Genomic DNA, 23623 nt, shown 5'->3' with positions numbered 1-23623 from the left:
GATCTTTATGATTTCTCTTCTCCTGCTGGGCTTAGGGTTTCTTTCTTGTTCTTTCTCCAGCTCCTTTAGGTGTAGGGTTAGGTTGTGTACCTGAGACCTTTCTTGTTTCTTGAGAAAGGCTTGTACCGCTATATATTTTCCTCTCAGGACTGCCTTTGTTGTGTCCCACAGATTTTGAACCGTTGTATTTTCATTATCATTTGTTTCCATGATTTTTTTCAATTCTTCTTTAATTTCCCGGTTGACCCATTCATTCTTTAGAAGGATACTGTTTAGTCTCCATGTATTTGGGTTCTTTCCAAACTTCCTTTTGTGGTTGAGTTCTAGCTTTAGAGCATTGTGGTCTGAAAATATGCAGGGAATGATCCCAATCTTTTGATACCGGTTGAGTCCTGATTTAGGACCGAGGATGTGATCTATTCTGGAGAATGTTCCATGTGCACTAGAGAAGAATGTGTATTCTGTTGCTTTGGGATGAAATATTCTGAATATATCTGTGATGTCCATCTGGTCCAGTGTGTCATTTAAGGCGGAAATAATAATTTAAACAACACACTAAAAAATGCAATTCTAAGAAAATTTTGATCAATTTAATAATTATATTAAGGTTATGCAGAAATACTATAAAAGACATGTAAAAACAAACTTCTACCATAATAAGACACATTTAACAAATAAAACAAAGGGTTAGTATCAAAAATGAGTATTGAGGACACTCAGGGTGCAGGACCCACAAGCCTCCTGCTCTGGACAATGCCCCCAAGCCTGGCCCAAATGTGAACAAGGATTCCCCAGCCACTGGAATATGCCTGGCTCTGCATTTGCTGTGGCCAGCATACTGGACCAAGCCTGTTTGACCTTCACTATCTCAACTAGATCCTGAATATCGAGAAGCATGTTCATTTGATAAATTTGAGGAAAATGGAAACTTGGGGTAACCAAGGCTTTCTAGAGGAGACCTATGAAGACCATCAGAGGAGATGCTGAACATACTAAGAATTTTTTTTTAATTTTTGTTTTTGTTTTTTGATGACTTTGCAAACAACATTATGCATTTAAGCACTAAAATGTTTCATTTGGCATTTTAGTAACTACACTAGGTAGAGATACAGGAGTCTACAGGATCAAGCAGATCTCAAATGAACAAGTTTAGTTATCTCCCTCCATCCAGTGGGTACAAGCATTATGATGGGAATGGTAAAAACTGAGTGTATTCCCATAACAGTGTACCCCTCCATGAACTGCTGTTCACATAGCTGACTATAAGTCCAAATTGGATTTCTCTTTCTTTGCCTTTTTTGGAAAAGCATACTTGATTCCCATTTTTAAAGACATAAAGAGCTAAAAAGCCCAGACTGAATCTTCATTTTGCAGCTGTATTTTTGCTTTTGTTTTCCATTCTTGCTTTTGAGGATGGTTATCTTATACATAACAGCTCTGTAGGTGGGAAAACATGATACCTTCCTCCTCACCCTCAAGCTCTGTTTTTTTTAATATATATATATCTATGAATTGTTTTGGATTTATTATCTGCTTTTTATCCCTCATAAATTTCTCATCTTTTATAATGTTTGAAAACCCATATTTTAACAAAATAACCTTAAAACAAAAATATTAAGAAGGAAAATTTTGGAAGAAAAAATGAGTTGGCTTAATTTTTCATTCTTCAGATGCCTTACTAGAAAAATTACACGAAGGCTAGGTGACCAACCTCATCATATTTCTCAAAATGAAACTCATTAAAAGGTATCTAGTGAATGGTATTATGACTTTTTGAGAGCATAAACACTTCTGAGCCTTTTATTATCAGAGCATCAAAAGCAATTTGCAGTTCTCAAACTGAAACCCATCCCCCATTTGTTCTTCATGACTGCTGAGATGTGGCCAGCAATAGATGACCCCAGGAGACATGTTAAGGCTTCTTCTGTATATACATATATATATATTTGTAAGCACATATGTACACATATATGTATGTATGTGTATGGATACTTTTAAAATTTTTGTTTAATGTTCATTGTAGTATCAGATGCCAAAACACTGGAGTTTGAGAAAAAAATATCTCCCCAGACTCTCTCCCAAAGACAAGAAGGACAACAAAGGCCATCTCTGTAAGCTGTGATATAATACAATAAACATGGTCATGGAGCTAAGGTGCTCTGTTAAACTGAGATGAGCCACTTAGATGGAGATACTTGTATTGGTTAGAAGAACCCTGCTCCTAGACTTGACTCAGCTCCAAATTAGTTGTTCCACTTTGGGCAAGATTCAAAAACTTCTTGGACCTCTGTTTTTTAATCTGTCAAATGAGAGTTCAGCTAGATAGAACATAGTTGAGGACGCCTGGGTGGCTCAGTGGGTTAAGCCGCTGCCTTCGGCTCAGGTCATGATCTCAGGGTCCTGGGATCGAGTCCCACATCGGGCTCTCTGCTCGGCAGGGAGCCTGCTTCCCTCTCTCTCTCTCTTTCTGCCTGCCTCTCCATCTACTTGTGATTTCTCTCTGTCAAATAAATAAATAAAATCTTTAAAAAAAAAAAAGAAGAACATAGTTGATTTACATTTCATAACTTCTCTGGTCCTGGGCACCCTAACAGGCTGGCTTTCATTGTCTCTTGGTAGATGGGGAATTGAAAGTGAATAGCTTCTTAATGTTATGTGGTAAATATATTGATATGGGTGTTGCCCTATTGGAAATTTAGTTTCATCCATGTTAAAATAACATCTTTTACTGCGCCTTTAATGTGCTAAGGATGTTACAAGATATTACTTCTTTACTGACCGCCATTGTACATATGAAGGAATCAAACCCCAAGAACACTAAATTCACACAAAATTAAGCTCATTTTCTACTATTGTTTTATTAGCAACAGGTGTATATGAATATATAGCAAAAGCTTATACAGTGAGTGAAACAAAAACATTCTATTGTAGAACAGAAATTTTAACAAAAGAAAATCATAAAAAATTCTAAGTGGGAATTTACAGTATTTGGTTCTTTAAGAATTAAAAGTTTGCTTTTATCCAGTGGAAGTTTTTAAGTGTGATTGGTCAGTGCTAGTGAGAAAATGAGTAAAAACCATGTTTGGGGGGTGTAAAAAGACCATAGAATTCCACTCAAAATGTTATTTTAAAAAGGGTAAAATACTTGGAAACCATTTTACAGAAGAAACACATGTGAATAAATAAAAAGGAGTGCAGAATGCCTGGGTGGCTCAAACTGTTGAGCATCTGACTCTTGCTTTCAGCTCAAATCATGATCTCAGGGTCATGAGATTGAGCCCTGCATTGGGAAATAGATACCTTCCAGGAGACTTGGAGAAAAATGTTCACAGCAACACTGTAAGAGCAAAAATCCAGGAATAACCCAAATGCCTATCAGTCTAATTTGATAAGTAAATGACAGTGTTCACACAGTGGAATATTATGCAACAGCAAAAATGAACTGGCTAGATCCATATGCACAATATGGATGAACCTTAGAAATTTTTGCACTGTAAGAGATATTTTTATATATTCCATCCTTTAATATAATGAATATGTTGAAGTATAAGGTTACTCAGTATTTTAGACATCTGGAGTTTTAATGTGTACTTGCAATTGACAAAAACAGAAAATGACATGTGGTTGGTAATTGCGCCTTTGGCTGGCTGGTAAAGATAGAACATGGTATAACATAGACTACTTGGTAGAACAAAAAATACCAAGGCAATACAGCATTCGTGTAATAAAGCATAGCATTCAGTTGAGGAGTGCATCTTAATCAGAAAATAAGCATTTTTTTGAAGATTGATGTTTTACTATAGAACTGTGTTGTATTTTAATGTTTCCTTTATAGTGTTTTTTTTTAAAGATTTTATTTATTTGACAGAGATCACAAGTAGGCAGAGAGGCAGGCAGAGAGAGAGAGGAAGGGAAGCAAGCTCCCCGCTGAGCAGAGAGCCTGATGTGGGGCTTGATCCCAGGACCCTTAGATCATGACCTGAGCCGAAGGCAGAGGCTTTAACCCACTGAGCCACCCAGGTGCCCCCTATAATGTTATTTTTATTTATTTACTTTTATTGAAATATTGTTGACCTACACTGTTATATTAATTTCAGGTGTACAACATTCTGCTTCATTAATTCCAAATATTACTCAGTGCTCAGCAAGATGAGTATAGTCACCATCTGTCACCAGACAGCATTATTACAGTATTGTTGACTGTATTCCCCATGCTCTACTTTTCATCCTCTTGACTTATTTATTTTATAACTGAAAGTTCTTAGCTCTTAATTTTCTTTACCTATTTATTTTAGCAAAGAAGTTTGAATTAAATGAGCATATCTCAAGCATTATTCTTCGTTAGCTTTTTATTTTAAAAAATCTTGTCAACATAGGGAGATGGAGAAGAGAAGGGAGTTGAGGGAAATTGGAAGGGGAGATGAACCATGAGAGACTATAGACTCTGAAAAACAATCTGAGGGTTTTGAAGGGGCGGGGGGTGGGAGGTGGGGGAGCCAGGAGGTGGGTAATATGGAAGGCACATATGGCATGGAAGACTGGGTGTGGTGTATAAACAATGAATTCTGTTATGCTGAAAAGAAATCAATAAATAAAAAAAATCTTGTCAACATAATTAAAAGTCTTTAATCAGAATACCATTTCAGTTTCTGTTATTTGTTTTATTTTTAATGCTTTGTAAATGTGAATAGGAAAAATTTAAATATCCTTTCTTGAACTAACAATCTCCTGTCAAAATGGTTCTCACATTTCAGGGTACATCAGAATCATCTGGAGCACATATGAAAACACAATTCAGTGGGCCCCAACCACAGAGTATCTTATTTAGTAGCTCTGAGGAGTGGCCTGTGAATGTACATTTCTCACAATTCCCAGGTGATGGTAATGGCTGTTGGTCCAGGCTCCCTGTTAAAAAACAAATGCCCATCAGTTTTTGGATTCAGATACCACTTGTTTCCTTTCCTAGAGTCAGTGTATGTTGAGGTGATGTGTTACATCGAAGGTCGTGTAACCTGATGTAATCTGCCCAGTGGTGTGCTTATGTCCCCAGTTTCATTGTCTGCATAAAAAGAAGTTGGGTCCAGTGGACTCTCAGGGCATTTCAGTTCTAAAATTTTATCAGGCATGTCTTTTTCAGGATTCATTTCTGAAGTCAGTAAATCTTCGTAATTCTTCACATTAGCTGATGTATCATTTGCCAATATGAGCTCACAGAAATTTGTCAACATTTAATCAGCTTGTGAAAATCCTTATTTGAGAGAAAATTCCATGTCAAGATTTCATTGTTTTTCCTAAAAAGTTTTGACCAGACTAAGTGGTAGATATTTGCAAAAGTACACTTAAAGACTTATTAAAAGACCAACTTTAAGTTTGGGATGAGATCTAGGCAATACATTATTTGTGATATGGGAATTCATCTTGTCTAACAATGTGTCAAGTAACTTATACTTTGATTCTGACAGAAATTCTTTTTTTTCCTCATATCATCATTATTTTTTTAAATTCTTTTTATTAACATATAGTGTATTACTTGCTTCAGGGGTACAGGTCTGTGAATCATCAGTGTTACACAATTCATAGCACTTACCATAGCACATAGCCTCCCCAGTGTCCATAACCCAGCCACCCTATGCCTCTCTCCCCAACCCCCAGCAACCCTCAGTTTGTTTCCTAAGATTAAGAATCTCTTATGGTTTGACAGAAGCTCTTAATATTGAGTTTTTTCCTAGATCTCAACATAAATGTTAATGAGCTCAGGTACAAGAAGTTTTCTGGACCTCAGAGATGAACCCCTGTAACAAGATTCTAACACAATTGTTTAGGTAACCTGAAGAGAACAACCTGGTGACAACTTTAGTAGCCTGGCTTCACAGCCATTTGTGCGTGAATATAAATGAACCTGGAGAAAACTTCCAAACTCATTCTTTGAGGCCAGCATTACTTTGATCCCAAAACCAAACAAAAACCCCACAAAAAGGAGAATTACAGATCAATATCCCTAATGAATATGAATGCAAAAATTCTCACCAAGATACTAGCCAATAGAATCCAACAGTACATTAAAAAGATTATTCACCATGTTTATTCATGGGCTGCAAAGGTGGTTCAAAGTATGCAAATCAATCAGCATGATACACCACATTAATTAAAAAAAAAAAAAGAATAACCATATGATCCTCTCAACAGATGTAGAAAAGGCACTTGACAAAATAAAGCATCCTTTCTTGAGTAAAACTCTCACAGTATAGGGATAGAGGGAGCATATCTCAATATCATAAAAGCCATCTATGAAAAGCCCACAGAGAATATCATTCTCAACAGTTAAAAACAGAGCTTTTCTCTTGAGGTTAGGAACATGACAGGAATGTCCACTCTCACCACTCTTGTTTAATATAGTACTAGCAGTCCCAGGCTCAGCAGTAAGACAATAAAAAGAAATAAAAGACATCTAAATTGATAAAGAAGTAAATTTTTACTCTTGGCACAGATGGCATGATACCCTATGTGGAAAACCAAATGACTCTACCCAAAAACTACTAGAACTCACACAGGAATTCAGCAAAGTGACAGGATGTAAAAAACAGTGCACAGAAGTCAGTTGCATTTTTATACACAATTAGATGGAAGAAAGAATAAACCTAACCAAAGAGGTATTTTGACTATAGAATGCTCATGAAAGAAATTGAGGAAGACACAACAAAATGCAAAAATGTTCCACACTCATGAATTGGAATAACAAATACTGTGAAACCGTCTATGCCACCCAGAGCAATCTACACATCCATTGCAATACCATCAGCATTTTTCACAGAGCTGGAATAAACAATCCTAGAGTTGTATGAAACAAGAAAAGAACCCAAATACCCAGATGAATGTTGAAAAACAAAACCAAAGCTGGTGGCATCATAATTCCAGACTTCAAACTATATTACAAAGCTGTAATCATCAAGACGGTATGGTGCTGGCACAAAAATAGACACATAGGTCAGTGTAACAGAATGGAGAACCTGGAATTTGACCCTCAACTCCATGGTAGCTAATCTCAACAAATCAGGAAAGAATATCCAATAGAAAAAAGACAGTCTCTTCAACAAATGGTGTTGGAAAAATTGGACAGCCACATGCAGAAGAATGACACTGGACAATTTCTTTTACACTGTAACAAAAATAAACTCAAAATGGATGAAAGACCTAAATGTGAGACAGGAAAATCCTAGAGGAGAACACAAGCAGCAACTTCTTTGACCTCTGCCACAGCAGTTTCTTGCTAGACACTTTTCAAAGCAAGGGAAACAAAAACATAAATAAAAATATTTTGCACAGGAAAGGAAATAGTTAAAAAAAACAAAAGACAACCTACAGAACAGGAGAAGATATTTGTAAATGTCTTATCAGATAAATGGCTACTTTCAAAAATCTATAAAGAACTTATCAGATTCAACACCCAAAAAAACAAATAATCCAGTCAAGAAATGGTCAGAGGATATGAACAGACATTTCTCCAAAGAAAACATCCAAATGGCCAACAGACACATTAAAAAATGCTCTACATCACTGGCATCAGGGAAATAAAAGTCAAAACCACAATGAGTAGCTTAAATTAATAAGTCAGGAAACAGCAGATGTTTGTGAGGATACAGAGAAAGGGGAACCCTCTTATAATGTTGGTGGAAATGCAGGCCTATACATTTCCTATACTGGAAAACATTGTGGGGGTTCCTCAATAAGTTAAAAATAGAGCTACACTATGACCCAGCAATTACACTACTTACTAGGTATTTTTCCAAAGGATACAAATGTTGTGATCCAATGGGGCAACTTTACCCCAATGTTTGTAGCAGCAATGTCCACAATAACCAAACTATGAAAAGAGTCCAGATGTCCATCAACAGATAAATAGATAAACAAGACATGTTATATATGTATATACATATATACATATGTGTGTGTATAACACACACAATGGACTATAACTCAGCCATCAAAAAGTATAAAATTTTATTTATTTACATCACCATGGATGGAACTGGAGGGTATTATGCTGGACCAAATAAATCAATCAGAGAAAGAGTTATCATATGGTTTCACTCATATGTGGAATTTAAGAAACAACAGAGGATCACACCTTCCACACGGTCATGCTGAGCTAGTTCCTGGAATTGGGTCCCAACCTCAGCCATGCCTTCTGCCTGCCACTGCCTCTGGACCATGGACACCCACAAAGTAAGCAAGCTTTGGGCCTTCGTGAAAATGTGTAAACAGGATCCGAGCATTCTGCACACCAAGAAAATGCATTTCCTGCAGGAGTGGGTGGAAAGCATGGGGGGTAAAATACCACCTGCCACTCATAAAACTAAATCTGAAGACAGTATCAAGGAAGAAAAACCAGATAGTTAGCAGAGGAAAACATAAAGATAGATAAACCATCAAGTGAGGAAAGTGATCTAGAAATGGACAATGAAGGTGTGATTGAACCAGATACTGATGTCCCTCAAGAAATGGGAGATGAAAATGTAGAGATAACTAAAGAAATAATGGGTCAGGCAAATGATAAAAAAAGTGGCTGCCATTGATGCCCTAAATAAATGATGGTGAACTACAGAAAGTCATTGACTTGTCCACAGATGCCATCAAACTAAATTCTTTCTTGGCCATTCTGTATGCCAAGAGAGCCAGTGTCTTCATCAAATTACAGAGGCTAAATGCTGCCATTGGAGACTGTGACAGAGCTATTGAAATAAATCCTGATTCGTCTTAGCCTTGCAAGTGACGAGAGAAAGCACATAGACTTCTGGGCCATTGGGAAGAAGCAGCACATGATCTTGCCCTTGCTTGTAAACTGGATTATGACGAAGATGCTAGTGCAATGCTATAAGAAGTTTAACTAAGGGCCCAGAAAATTGCTGAACATCAGAGAAAGTATGAGTGAAAACATAAAGAGCAAGAGATCAAAGAAAGAATAGAAAGGGTTAAGAAGCCTCGGGAGAACATGAGAGAGCCCAGATGGAGGAAGAAGCCAGAGGACAATCAGGAGCTCAGTATGGGTCTTTCCCAGGTGGCTTTCCTGGGGGAAATGCCTGGTAATTTTCCTGGAGGAATGCCTGGTATGGCAGGGGGGATGCCAGGAATGGCAGGAATGCCTGGGCTCAAAGAAGTTCTTAGTGATCCATAAGTTCTTGCAGCCATGCAGGATCCAGAAGTTATGGTGGCCTTCCAAGTAGTGGCCCAGAACCCAGCAAATATGTCAAAATATCAGAGCAACCCAAAGGTTATGAATCTCCTCAGTAAATTGTCAGCCAAATTTGGAGGTCAAACATAATGCCCTTCTGACAAATAAAGCCCTTGCTGAAGGAAAAGCAACTTGGACCACCTAATGGATGTTGCAGTAATACAAACCAGTGTGCCTATGACCTTCTCAAGAAGAAAGCTGGGGTGCTGTGAAGAGAAAACCCCTCTGCTCCCCATGCAACTGAAACATTCTACAATGGTTTGCCATTAGGGTATTCATCCAGATAATGTTTTCCTACTAGGAACTACAAACTTTAAACACTTTTTAAACCTTAAAAATATTTAAAAGCATATTAAAAGTGTGTGTTAGTCCCTACATTTTTCTTTATTAATCATTTCAGTTTTTTCCTTTGGATTAATTAGGCAAGGAAGATACTTCAGTTGGAAGATTTATTGCTCAGTTGTAACGAGTGAAAAAAAAAAGTAGGCAAGTAATACATTTAAATAGATGCAGTTTGAGTTGGAGATATGGTTTCTGAGGCATTTTGACTTGTCTTTTAAATGCTTTATTTTTTAAACACAGTTTATTTTGGTAGGACCATTGGGACCACCAGTATTGCATTCAGACCTGGGTAGGGACCGGAAGTGCTTGGCAAGGCAGCAGCAACCTTATTCCTTTTATATAGTGTGAACCCTTGTGCAGATGCATTTAAATCTTACACTGTGGTGTAAGATTTTTCCCTCCCTTTGGGGAAGGGAGGGAAAAATAAAATAAGATGAAATCAGAGAGGGAGACAAACCCTAAGAAACTCTTAACTGTGGGACATAAACAGGGTTGCTGGTGGGGAGGTGGGTGGCAGGATGGGGTAACTGGGTGATGGGCATTAAGGAGGGCACATGATGTAATGAGCACTCATTGTTATATGCAACCAATGACTCACTAAACTCTACCTCTGAAACTAATAATACACTATATGTTAATTAAATTTAAATTTAAAAATAAATAAATAAAGATAACTGAACCTGGAGGCATGAGTATCTTAGTGGGATAAAGTCACTCTGGAGGGAAAAAAATGCAGCTGAAGTAATGTATTTGGGATGTTTTTACAAACAGTTTATATTACTTCATAAACATGCTCCTTAAGCATCTATTAACATCTTTATATTTATAGATGCCATCAAAAGAAGATGAACTATTGGATTTCCACATAGGTGTGATAAATGGTTGCACATGCAGTGATGATAATACAAGCTAGACCTTTAGCCATTTATTTCTGACTTTATTGCTCGGAGATTTCAGCCAACAATTTCTAATGGCTTTTGGTGATTAAAAATGTCTGCAGGGGACTAAAGATGATTTGAGGCAAGAGAGTTCAGAATACTGATTCTTCTTTAACCATATTTTATGCTCCGTTATTTTTGGTAATAGATTTGATAAACTCACTGTATAGTTGACATGGAACATTTTATATAACTCTTTTGCTGCTCACAGACACAATTTCAAAGTTACTATGCTAGAAAATATTTTGTCCAATGAGTAGAAATTCTCTCCAGGTGAGTGCCAAAAATGTTTTTAAAAAATACTAATTTATGAGAAGAAAAAAATACATAGTAAAATTTTTACTCTTTAAAAAAATATTAATTTATTTTTCACATCAGACATCCCTAAAGTATAGAAGAAAAGATCCTAATTCTGTGAGTTGCCTTTCGGGCTACTAATTGGTTCAAAAAAAGTTTTTAAAAAATGATGAATGTGTTCACTGTATCTACATCAGGTTTATCGAGCAGCCCCAAATCATTTTATCCCAGGTGGGCAGTCTGCTGACTATTGTTTGTATTTTCTTTCCCTTTCTGGCATGATTTAATTCAGCACCCTAGAAAAGTGAAAAACTTGTGGCATCATCTGTGAAACAGATTTGAAGTTCATTTCAATGCATTTTAACCTAAGGTCACTTTAGACCACCAAGAGGTGTGTACATGTGTGTATGTATTTGTGTTGTATGTATGTTATATTCATGTGTGTACCGAAGGCCTGACCCCTACAGTACACTGAACCAGCACTGATCTGTAGGATTTTGTAGTTTAGTGTATATGTCAGGTGTCACACTAATCACCCTTAAGACAAAATTTTTGTATCTTTTATACAGACAGAGTACCCTGTCTTTTCCAAATAAAGTCTAGAGGTCTGCTAGGACAAGGAGGAAAGAAGAAAATTCATAAAAATAAAGGTTCCAATTATCACTTAGTTCTATTAATACATTTTCTCTCTGTCTCTTTTTAAAATTTATTTATTTGAAAGAGAGAGAGATCACAAGTAGGCGGAAACGCAGGCAGAGAAAGAGGGGAAGCAGGCTCCCTGCTTAGCAGAGATTCCAATGCAGGGCTTAATCTCAGGACCCTGAGACCATGACCTGAGCTGAAGGCAGAGGCTTAACCCACTGAGCCACCCAGGCGCTCCAATACCTTTTCTCTTTAGCCATCTTCATTGTTCATGTTCTTTAGTGAAGAGGTACAAATGAATTTTCTGAGCTGGTGTACACTATTGAGTGTGTGAATTTTCAATCCAGAATTAGGAAATTTAATCACAGGTCCCTGATGCATATGCAGATATATATGTATGTGTGTATATACGTATATATACACACATACATCCACACACACAAATCCAAACCCTGTAGAAATTAAGAACTCCAAGCAAGGTTTTTAAAAAAGGTAGTCATGCTAGTGCAAGCAGATCCATCATGCATGTGTGCAACTGTGTGTTAGGAGCTAATGGTGAGTACTGGCTACCTGAACCCAAGACTTCAAAAATATCAATTTCATAGATCTCTATTTAGGAATATTTGCCATAATCTTAAGGGGAAAAAAGCTTTCTCTCATAGAACCATGGGGGAAGTCATCTCTGCTCACATTTGTGAGTTGAGCACTGCAGATGCTATTTCCCACATTTCATGATTACTTGCATCTGAGTTAGCACCCCTCTTCCAGTCATATCATCAATTTCAGAGCACTCCAGCACTCTTCACTGATATGGGGACTTCACTTTGTGGGAAGCATCCATACAGGATCTTACCTACTATTTGCCATGGATTACCTTTTCATCACTACCACTAATTATATAAAAATTATATAAAAAAGATGTGTTCTTTTCATGAACCTTGGTTCATAAGATTTTCTCACTTATTCCTCCTGAAAGAATTCCTTTACTTTATTGCATGGCATTCTGACTTTACAAATAAAGTTTCTACACTGACTTTTTACTAAATTATAAGTAGATATCATGGTACCATCTAAATATAGTTGAATTATTTATAATTTAGTCTCTTCCAGTTTTTAAAGCTTTCAACAGCCCCTTCTAAGCTTTGTCTTCCTTGTTTTGTAAATCTCGTGATCCCAACAACCTCTGAAATTCCAACTCTTTTTATTTTCCTTTTCTATGTCTACACCAAGGGGTTGACATGCTCTGTAAGTTCTGTCTAAAGCCCCAGGCCCTTAGACTATTAGAAAATTTGGGCTTGGGCCCTAAATCACCACGATTTGAATGAGATATTGCTTAAGCACTCGCATTTAAACAGTTTAAATAGTTAGGAAATAAACTTTAAAAAAAGTTTTTCACGTGAAATTTTGGGTCACTGTTAACTTGTTTTGAATACAGAGTGATGCTGTTTGTTTACACTTTCTTGGGATCATCATTTTTAATGCAGAGCAATTTACTGTTGGAAGTGAAGAGAATTTGAATATTACTAACTCATTTTTGTTTTTTAAAATGAGTTGTTAAAGTCAGATGAGAATTTCATTTAAAATAGACACCAATAAAATGACATTCAAAATCAGTCCTAGTTATTTAGTAACTGTGAAGGAGAGGGGTTAAAAAAGAAAGAAATAGAAATCTCTCATTTAATAGGTTTTATTTTGGAAAAGTAGAACACTTCACTCAGCATTTTCTACCCTCAGGACCAGCATTTGCTGCTGAGTCATGTCTTCCTCATCTCTAGAAACAGATGCAGCATCACAGGCATCTGTCATTCAGGAACTGATCTGATCAGATATGCCTCAGCCAATAAGACTTGAGACTTTCTAGAAGAGATGTGACAGTTGGGAATAAATATAGAATCATTTGAGGCATGTAAGTTTTCTTAGGAGCCTCATCTCACAGGGTGGATGGACAGCATTGATATAATTAGTTTTTAATCATTTCCCCCAGTAGACAGGTATCACCTCTTGGCTTTGAATCACTCTGGAGCTTCCATTGATAGGGAAAAACTGTACTCTAAGATGGCTGACCAAACCAGCAAGGGAATTCTAGTCCCTGTCTCAAAGCCCTTCCGGGTTCTTCTTTCTACCCCGTTTCCTGAGCACACCGAAAGTACCAAGTATGCAGAAGTAGTAGGGTATAAATCCCCCTCCCTGCTTGTGCTCAGGGCTCAGACCTTTGGAAAACAACCTCATCTGTGCCCACCAGTGTTAAATAAACCTCCGATCCTCCAAAGTCTCCGAGTGCCACTTGGTTCTTCTGCCAGGATCCAGTCCAGTTTCTGCAATATTTGGTTCCTTGACTGGGAAGTCCAGCCACACTGGCCCATTGTTGCCACTGGTTTGGGGCAGTGGTGGGGCACAGAGGGAACGAGGGATTGTAAGGGAGAAGGTGAGCCCTGCCTGATTTTTGGCAGTCTCCCCCCTGGTCGCCTCAGGCCGGCCCGCCCCGCTGTTCCCACCCAGACTCAAAGGACACTTGGCAGGTGAGGTCCTGGTCCCATTGGATTCCGGTAAGACCTGGGGCCCCAGGGCCCAGTCAGGCCCACCCCGAGGGTGGATGGAGAGACTGATCACCCCCCCCCCAGAGATCTCTTACAGGTCTCACAATAGTGCCTCCCAGTGGGGGAGGTCCTTCAGGTTAGGAACCCCCTGTAAGGGGGCACAGGAAGGAATTTCCAGAAGGAATTCCACAGAACAGGGCCTCCTGGAGGGGAAGAACTGTAATAACTTTGGTGTGAATGCGTGAGTGAATGTGCAGTTTAACCTGGCTTGTTGGGCGGACTGATTCTGTGGCTCCATGGGACCCTTAGGGTCCCCAGAAGCCTACAGAGTCTGAGTGGCCCTAACTTGCTTCCATGGTGACCTCATAGGGTATAAGGTGAGCCCCTTTGGGGTGCCAGTCTGGGGTTCATATGGACTCGCTAAGGCTAAGAGGCACCCAGGTGTCCCTCTGGAAGGATACCCACCCTTTGTTTGTCTTCATGCTGGTAGCACAGGGAGGGAACACACAGAGTGGCCAAGGAGCCTCCCTGCTTATCATGGTGGAGGTTCTTCAAAACCTACAGTCTTAGACTGTAAGCTCAAAATTTTAAAAAGCTAATTCTTAGGAGACTATGGGATCAAAACATCTGGAAAATTGGGCACATTATGTGAATTGGAATGGGCCACCTTTGGGGTCAACTGGCCCTCTGAGGGGCCCTAAGACCTACTCACTGTCCAGGTAATTTATAAAATTATGGTCAGGACTCCCAGATACCCTAACCAATTCCCATACAACGATTCTTGGCTAGCCCAAACTGCCCCCCGTGGGTCCGATTCTGTGCTAATAGGAAGGACCAAAGTAAGACATTTGTAATCCAAGTAAAAGAGCCCAAAGTCTGTAAGGAAGCAAAGCCAATCAGGGAGACCCTGGCCGGGGGGCATCAGGAGCAGCAACGCAGATGAGCTTTTGACAAGGATGAACCTGTCAAAGTGTAGGGACCACAGTCCTTCTCTGACCTGGGGCCTAAAGCTGAGCTGCAGGAAGACAGTGCTCCTGCTTCTTGTAAGTGGCTTGTGTAGGGAGATACCTGATTTAGCAGCTCTGATAGCCCCCAGGAAACTTGATTCAGACAGAAATAGAATGTAAAATAACAGGAGCTGTCATATTTACCTTTAAGAGAAAGTGGGAGAGATGCCTGGGTGGCTCAATGGGTTAAAGCGTCTGTCTTCCACTCCAGTCAGGATCCCAGGTGTCCTTCAGGATGGAGACTTGAAGAAATATTCCCAAGCAGCTGCCAAACCTCCTTTGTTTTGGGGAAATTCCCTGTCTTCTCTGGCCCAATATGGATTTTCTATCCCCCTTATTAGAGGGAAAACATGGCACCTGCTCCTCTGGAGCTGATGATCATCTGAACTTAGAACCCTTTCTCTGCTCTCTGGCAGCACTTTGTCTCTTCTGCCTCCCCATCCCCCTTTCTCCTGTTTCTGTACCACCTTGGGTGCGGCCTGCATTACTGGCTTCTAGACCATCCTCAATTCCTCAGACACCACTGTTAAGGAGCAAGAAGGGCACCCACAGGACCTAGCATCACCCACTCCAGATCTCCCCACGTGTCTCAGGTGAAAATTGACCATGGGGAAGATACTGGTGAAACATATTTCAGCATTTAAACTAAGTTTGTTGGTTTAATTCAGACAGATGTATCAGTGGTAAACATGAAACTTTTATTCTGTCAAGGTTTACTGAAGGTCAAATAAGCTCATTATCTCTGTTGAAATTTGTTAACGAAGTGATGACTAAACTAATGGTTAATTGTTTCAAAGTTTTCATGGGTAATTGTTAATATAGCTTTCAAAGTCTTCGGTAACCTGAAACTTTAAAGTTTTGGTTGGATGACAAATGGAATTAAATTGTGGACATCTAGGTCTTTTGCAAATGGAATAGAATGGCAAAGCATTGATTACTGGACATAGGTTTGTGCCTTTGACTTCCTACTGCAAAGAAACTAAGAATATTTAAATCTGTTGGTAAACGTGTTTTGTGCTTAACTGATTCATAAATTTGCCATCTAAAAGAATTCTTTTGTAACACTACACAAACGGTTAGTACTTAACCATCACTAGATGTTAAGGTGTTTCTAAGAGTACATAATTCTGCTAACTATAACTATGACTAATGGAAATAAGGGAAACAACTCTATGTGAAAAAGTAAGAGATATGTAAGAAAGATATAAGGAATAGGAATACATTTTGTTAAAGGAAAAAAAGGTAATTTTGTCCTAAGTGAGATTGTTGTTTGGAAGGAAATAGCTTGGGACAAAACCTAAATGCAAAGGACAGTTGTGGAAGGTTTGTGAAGGGAAATCTTCAGAAAAAGAATTTTAAGTATGGTCATGATGGACTAAGATTGAAATAAAAAAAAAAAAAAGACGTGTAGAAAGCTGGTTTTCTAAGATTTTTTATTTATTTATTTGACAGATAACAAGTAGGCAGAGAGGCAGGCAGAGAAAGAGAGGAGGAGGAAGCAGGCTCCCCACTTGAGCAGAGAGCCTGATGCGGGGCTCGATCCCAGGACCCTGGAATCATGATCTGAGCCAAAGGCAGAGGCTTTAACCCACTGAGCCACCCAGGTGCCCCCCCAATTTTTAAAGATTTTTATTTATTTATTTGACAGACATATCACAAGTAGGCAGAGAGAGAGAGGAAGAGAGTTTTCTCTCTGTTTAAAAGAACAAAGTTCTCTTAGGTTAACTGATCTGCTGTTAAGAAGAAAACGTAAATAGTTGTTTCCTCTTTGCCTCTCCAGAAAAACCATTTTCCACATTTCGCCTATATCAGGTATTTAACATCCCTAATTATATTTAGGCATGTGCTTTAAAACTTTCCAAGATTTTAGCAAATGTTGACAAGATTTAAATTGTAAGTGAAATCTCTTTAACTCATTAGGCTTTTCCTTGGTATGCTAAGTTACTCAGGAAGTATTGCTAAACAAATGATAATTCTTGGGTTACATTTGGGTAAATGCTATAAGGACTCTAGAGGTTCTATACATTTCTAAAAGTTTTAATGTTTTGATAAGGTCATCACTTGATATTTAATTATTGAAGTGTTACGTGTCACAGAAATAACCTGATTTCCTTGCCAGCTAAATTGTAAACTTTCATCTCATTAGCTCTTTAACCATATCTATTCTGAGTTTTTGTCATTTATAATTGTTTTAATTCTCTTGTAAAATGGGTTTCAACTTAAAGGAATTTCATAAAAAGGACTTTCAGGACAACACAGGTATTCAGTATCTTTAAGATCAGAACTGAAACGAGTAAGAATTTACACAACTAACTAAAGCTGCATTCAAACTAAACCAGAATTAGTAATATGGGATTAAATGAACTAAAAGATTATAATGTTATATCTCTTATTTTAGACATTGCTTGTTCTCTAATGTTTGCTCTTTCAGACTAAGAAAAATTTTAATTAGTTACCTGTGGCTTTATGTAAAAATATTCATTTGTAAAAAAATCAAACCATTCAACTTTTCTCTCTATCTGAATGCTCTGAAACTCAAATGGTCTCAGCAAGTATTCTTTCTTCCATGGCAATCAGTCATTTGCATAAGTTCAATGAGAATCTGTTTTCCTTGTAACAGGACACCATTGGAAACATTGGTTATTTTACCAGGGCTTTGACTGGAATGTCATATTTGAAAAAGACAGCATAGACTCAGATATGACCAGACAGCTTTAAGGAACTAAGGTTGACTTTATGAAACCAGAGCCATAAAGACCCTTGGAACTGTTGGCCTGGTTAAGAACTCTTGTTTACAGAGTTTTTAGCAGCCTCACCAGGTGAGTAAAGAATGTCACTTGCTGGCAAGTGCAGGAACCGCAGGATACTTTGGGATCCTCAGGAAGATGAATTCGCCCAAATCAACAGTTATTGCAGGCATGTCTGATAGCAAATACTTGGCTTGGCTTCTCACCTAGAGAGGCTACTAAAAGTTCAACTTAGAGATTCCTTATAAGAAGTTCCAGCAAAGTAGATTCTAAAATATCTATATGATCACTCACTGTTTTTGCTGATCTTATGTAAATAATTAGGTCAAATCTGTTTAAACCGGACTTGTTTTTCAAATAAAGTAGTCCTAATTTGGCTGTCTCTGGAAATGAGTGTTATTTTAGAGAGAAAAAACTGTTTCAGTAACACACCTTTGTGGATGTTAAGTTCTAGATTTGATTGTCTTTAAATGTTTGTTGTTTACCTAAGCTAGACAACTAGAGGTAAACTTAAAAGAAATTACCACAATAACTCATATATAGACAGTCTTCTGCTGATTATTCTGTGGGGATAAAAACAGAACCCCATGGGCACATAATTATTTCAACAACTGGAAAATGGGATTGATTCCCCAACAATTGTGTAACTTAACTATTAGCTTAAACAATTCTGTGGGTCTAAGATAATGAAATTGCCTAAAAGCCAGAAGCATACCCCATCCCATAGGATTAACTATGGACTTGTGGAGATAATAGATGACCTCACTTCTTTATGATTGGACTGGATGATGCATGTGGGACTCCCCTTATCTCTTGAAACGTTTTCTCCCACTTGCCAGTGATTCTTTTTAATTAGAAAAGGGCTTCTTAATGGTTTTATCCCTTGTCATATTTATCCTATAAGCCACCTCTATTGAGGTACAATTACAAACAAAGGCTTTAGCTAAGCATAGAACAGCCCTCAAAGCTCACTATGGGATAGTCCCTAACTGTAATGACTCTGAATCAGGTCCAGATTTGTTTTAGAAACCAAAGGCTGCTGATGGATGATGGAGGACAACTTATTAAATACCAGGCTACACTCATAGAGATGCCTGAAATAATACCCAGTACCCGTCAGACTTTAAAATCCAGGTACTCTTGTTCCTGAACCTGAATGTCGTACTTCTGTAGAGCATAACTGTTGGAGGTCATTGATACTGTTTATTCTAGTCAACTGGATTTAAAAGATTGTCGCAGCTATAATTTACCTCAAAGGCTCTATGGCAGGCCACCCCTCATAGTAAGTAGGCTTAGAGGAGACCTCAAACAGATTGGAAACTTAGAGATGTCCCAACACCTCCAAACCCTGGGAAAAACTCAAAGGCACATCTTCTGAGAAGCTTTAGAAAGGATCCCTTCAAACCATGTGGACAGGGCCCCACACTATTGTTCTAACCACCCCTACTGCTCTCAGGGTCTTAGTTATCACTGAATGGGTCCACTGATCTAGAGTAAAGAAGGCCCTCACCAACTGGATGAATCACACCATGGAAAGCCCAACCAAATCTTATGGACCTGCTCTGTCTCCACCTTCAATGAGACCCCACTGACTGATGGACATCTGTTCACCATGATCCCTGGCTATTGTTGACATGACACCAACACCCTCACATCAGGAGTTGGACTTTACATTGCTCCTCCTTCTGACTGGAATTTCTCCCAGAAACTCGTTATTTTTATTGCTTATTGGGCAGCCTTAGGAACCTTAAGATGATTGCTAAGTTCATAGAAAACATTATTACCAGGCAAGTCACTGCTGAAATACTAGCCTTGCAGGGCCATGGTAATAGATGATAATAATGCCCTGTAAACTAGGTGGGAAATGATTGGAAAAAAAACTGCACCCTAAGATGGCTGACCAAACCAGCAAGGGAATTCCAGTCCCTGTCTCAAAGCCCTTCTGGGTTCTTCTTTCCTATCCCATTTTCCACACACGCCAAAAGTACCAAGTATGCAGAATTAGTAGGGCATAAATCCCCTCCCTGCTTGTGTTTTGGAGAACCACCTCATCTGAGCCCACCAGTGTTAAATAAACCTCTGATCCTCCAAAGTCTCCAAGTGCTGCTTGGTTCTTCTGCCAGGATCCAGTCCAGCTTCTGCATCAGCATAGCCTCTTTCTTGACAGTCTCATATTGCATAAATATTCTTGTAGTTTAAGCAGTTTTAAAAAAAATATTTTAGAGGGGCACCTGGGTGGATCAGTGGGTTAAGGCCTCTGCTTTCGGCTCAGGTCGTGATCCCAGGGTCCTGGGATCGAGCCCCGCATCGGGCTCTCTGCTGGGCAGGGAGCCTGCTTTCTTCTCTCTCTCTGCCTGCCTCTCTGCATACTTGTGATCTCTGTCTGTCAAATGAATAAATAAAATCTTTAAAAAATATATTTTAGAAAGATTTTATTTACTTATTTGCAAACACAGACAGTGAAAGAGGAACACAAGCAAGGGGAGTGGGAGAGAGAGAAGCAGTCTTCCCGCAGTGTAGGGATCCCAATGTGGGGCTCAATCCCAGGACCCTGAGATCATGACCTGAGCTAAAGACAGATGCTTAATGACTGAGCCACCCAGCTGCCCCTCGTTTAATGAATTTTTAATATTTCAACTATGTTTTCTTTGTTTCACTTAATCTAATCACTTATTATTTTCTACTAATTAGCACTTGTGCTTGTAAACTCAATCCTTGTGTGTTTGCCTGCTGCCATTCCCATCTCTGTCCCAGTTTCATTTCAGTGTGCCACTTGTGTATATGATTTTTATGATGACTGATATGTTCTCCAGTTCATGCTGATTATATTTTATCAGGGACCCATGTAAGTGAATTTAATCTGTGGAAATTATGGTTTAAAATAGATGAAGTTTTACTGCCCACAATATGAAGAAAATCACATGGTAAGTGATAGATGTACATCTGTACCTATTTCCTATTGAAGTTTGGAGGCAGAAATAGAAGAAATCAGCAATGAACCAGTGTTACAGTGACCAAGATAAAAATATCTTTAAATTATTAATTTTTTAAAAATCTGACATCCTGAATAAATTTCAAAAGTGTCAATTGGATTCCATTTAATAAGGACATACAAAGAACATACTATATCCATTCTTTTCTGTGTAATGTTTATTAAAAGTATAACCACACAAACATAAGGGAAGAGAGTAGCATAGCTAAATGAGTGATATTAAAATATTTGGGGATTATGATAGGTATAAAGCATAGTGAGAAAGGCAAGCAACTACAATGCTCTTGATGTGGGCTTCAACTAGAAGGAGGTAACCTGTCTAGAATACTGTTTAAGAGGCTAGTGTGTTCATTATTGTATGTAGAAGTGTAACTGAAACAACATTATTATTCATTTAAGTCTGTACTACTTTAAAGTCATCCAAACCCCTTCCCAAAGACACAGCATTTTCCCCAGCATGTGAACGCTGTTTACCATCTAGGTTTTTACTCCTCAAGCAAACAAAACATAACACTGCCCAAAAAAGGGGTTCTTATTCATACACATTGAATAAACTGAGGGTAGTCACACATAAATGTAAGTGTGACTGTTATTAACCCAGAGCAATCCCCTCTTTTACCAAGCACCCAGTCAGTGTCATATTCACTTGTAAAGTGAATCAGAAAAATATCCTTGGAATTACAAAATTCTACTTGGAAACTTAATAAGTACCAGATATTTGAGGAAAACCTAAAATTTAAAAAGAAAGATCATGATAAACACAAACAAAAGCTTCCCCCAGAGGAAGCAGAGATGTTTCAGGGAACAGAAAATAACTTCAAATATATTTAATTACTATGCTCAAGAAGTTCAAGAAAATATTGCATCTATAAGAAGATTAGGATTCTTTTTAAGGAAACACTTTAGAAAAATAAGGAATTATTGGAAGTTTTTTAAACATTGTACATCAATACAAATGTTTAATGGAAAAGTCAAGAAAATATGGTAGCACATAGAGTAAAAAAGGGTAAGAAAAGAAATGTGAGCAGTAGGATAAACTTTTTTTAAATTTAGAGGTGTGACTATTTATTATTTAATTGCTCCAGGAAGGGTTAGTGGACAAAATTCAGTGCACAGAGGTATAAAAGAGGTATAAAAGGTATAAATGCTTTTGAAGATTTTAATTGGGGCACCAATCTTCAAGATAGTTTAAGACGTATTTAAAATTTTCTGCATTCTTACTGATTTTTGCTGCTTCTGTCAGTGATAAAAAAAAGTCAGGATCTCCTGCAATTAGTCTCTTTCTCCCTGTGTGCTGAAATTTTAGACTAATTAATTAGGTATATGCAAACTTAAAATTTTTGTATCTTCTTTATATAACTTTAATTACTGCTAAAGCTTAACTGTTTTCCACTGATAATACTTTTTTCCTTGAAGTCAATTTACCTGATAGTAATATGGCTACATGACTTTCTTTTTTTTTAACTAAGTTTTTTATTTTCATATGATTATAGATTCACATGCAATTGTAAGAATTCAGAGATCTCAGGTACCTTCTTCTCTCATGTTACCTAATGATAATATCTTTATACTTAGAAAACTACAGTATCACTACTGATACTGACATAGTCAAGATACAGAATAGTTAATAATTCTGCTTATATAAAAGTCTTGTATATTATTTGCAAGGTATATTTTGCTATTCTTTCTTATTTCAAACTCTTCATGTGTGAATGTAAATATATCTTTATAAATAGCATATAGGTAGATTATAAAGACAGCCTTTGTCTTTCTTACTGTTACAGTTCTATTGAGATTTAACTGTCAAACAACATAGGGCACAATAGACACATTTAAAGTCTATAGTCCTGTGAAGTGACACACATAATGTGAACTTGTGAGACCAGTATAATAAAGATAATGGACATTTCTAAATGCTCAAAAGTTTTCCTAATTTTTCTTTTGGTTGATCCTCAGGCAACCACTGATCTGTTTTCTGTCACTGTAATTTAGTTTGAATTTCCTAGGATTCTATGTAAAATAAATAATTTTATATAAAAGAAATCTTACATTATATACTTTCTTATATCTGGCTTCTTTCATTCAGAATAATTATTTTAAGATTCATACAAGTTGTTACATAAGTTGTCCCTTTGAGTTAATTGTGTGAATATGTGTGAATATACCATAATCTGTTTATTCATTTACCTTTTGAAAAATATTATTTTCTCTCTGTAGCTATTAACCAATACAACTGCTATAAATATTCAGCCATAAGTCTTTCTTTGTACACATGTTCCATTTCTCTTGGAAAATAACTGGGAGTAGAATGACTGAGCCCTATGATATTTCTATGTTTAACTTCTTTTTTTTATTTAAATTCAATTAGCCAACATATAGTACATTAGTAGTTTCAGATGTAGTGTTCAATAATTCTTAAGAAACTGCCAAACTTGTCTCTAAACTAGCATGCCTTTTTATATTCCAACCAGAAGATACGAGTGTTATTTTTCCACATCTCATCACAACTTGGAATAATTAAGCTTTTTATTTTAGACATTTTAATAGACTTTTAATGGTGTCACACTGTGGAGTTGTTTTTTGTTTTTTTGTTTTTTGTGGTTTTTTTTTTTTTTTTGCATTTCTTTAGTGATTATTGATATTGATATTATTTACTTGTAATTTATGCTGCTTCTTTGAAGTTCCCAAATATTTTGCCCATTTAAAAATGGGTTTCAAATTTTAAAATTTGAAGTTTTTAAAAAAGATTTTATGTATTTGAGAGAAAAAGAGAAAGTATGAGCAGGGAAAGGGGAACCGGGAGAAGTAGGCTTCCCGCTGAGCTGAGAGCCCAATGCAGACTGGATTTCAGGATTCTGGGATCATGATCTGAACCAAAGGCAGATGCTCAAC

The 23623-nt window shown here is 37.6% G+C and overlaps 1 pseudogene; it reads left to right on the top strand.

Annotated features, from left to right (window-relative positions):
* The first annotated feature begins 8208 nt into the window (after window positions 1-8208).
* Window positions 8209-8573, top strand: LOC101679993 (annotated as a pseudogene).
* The last annotated feature ends 15050 nt before the right edge of the window (window positions 8574-23623 follow it).

Source organism: Mustela putorius, unplaced genomic scaffold, assembly GCF_011764305.1.
Source record: "Mustela putorius furo isolate JIRA1106 unplaced genomic scaffold, ASM1176430v1.1 tig00000145_pilon_pilon_pilon, whole genome shotgun sequence".
NCBI classification, from domain to species: Eukaryota; Metazoa; Chordata; class Mammalia; order Carnivora; family Mustelidae; genus Mustela; species Mustela putorius.
Note: the sequence above shows the minus strand (reverse complement) of the source record. Positions and strands in the feature narration are given on the sequence as shown.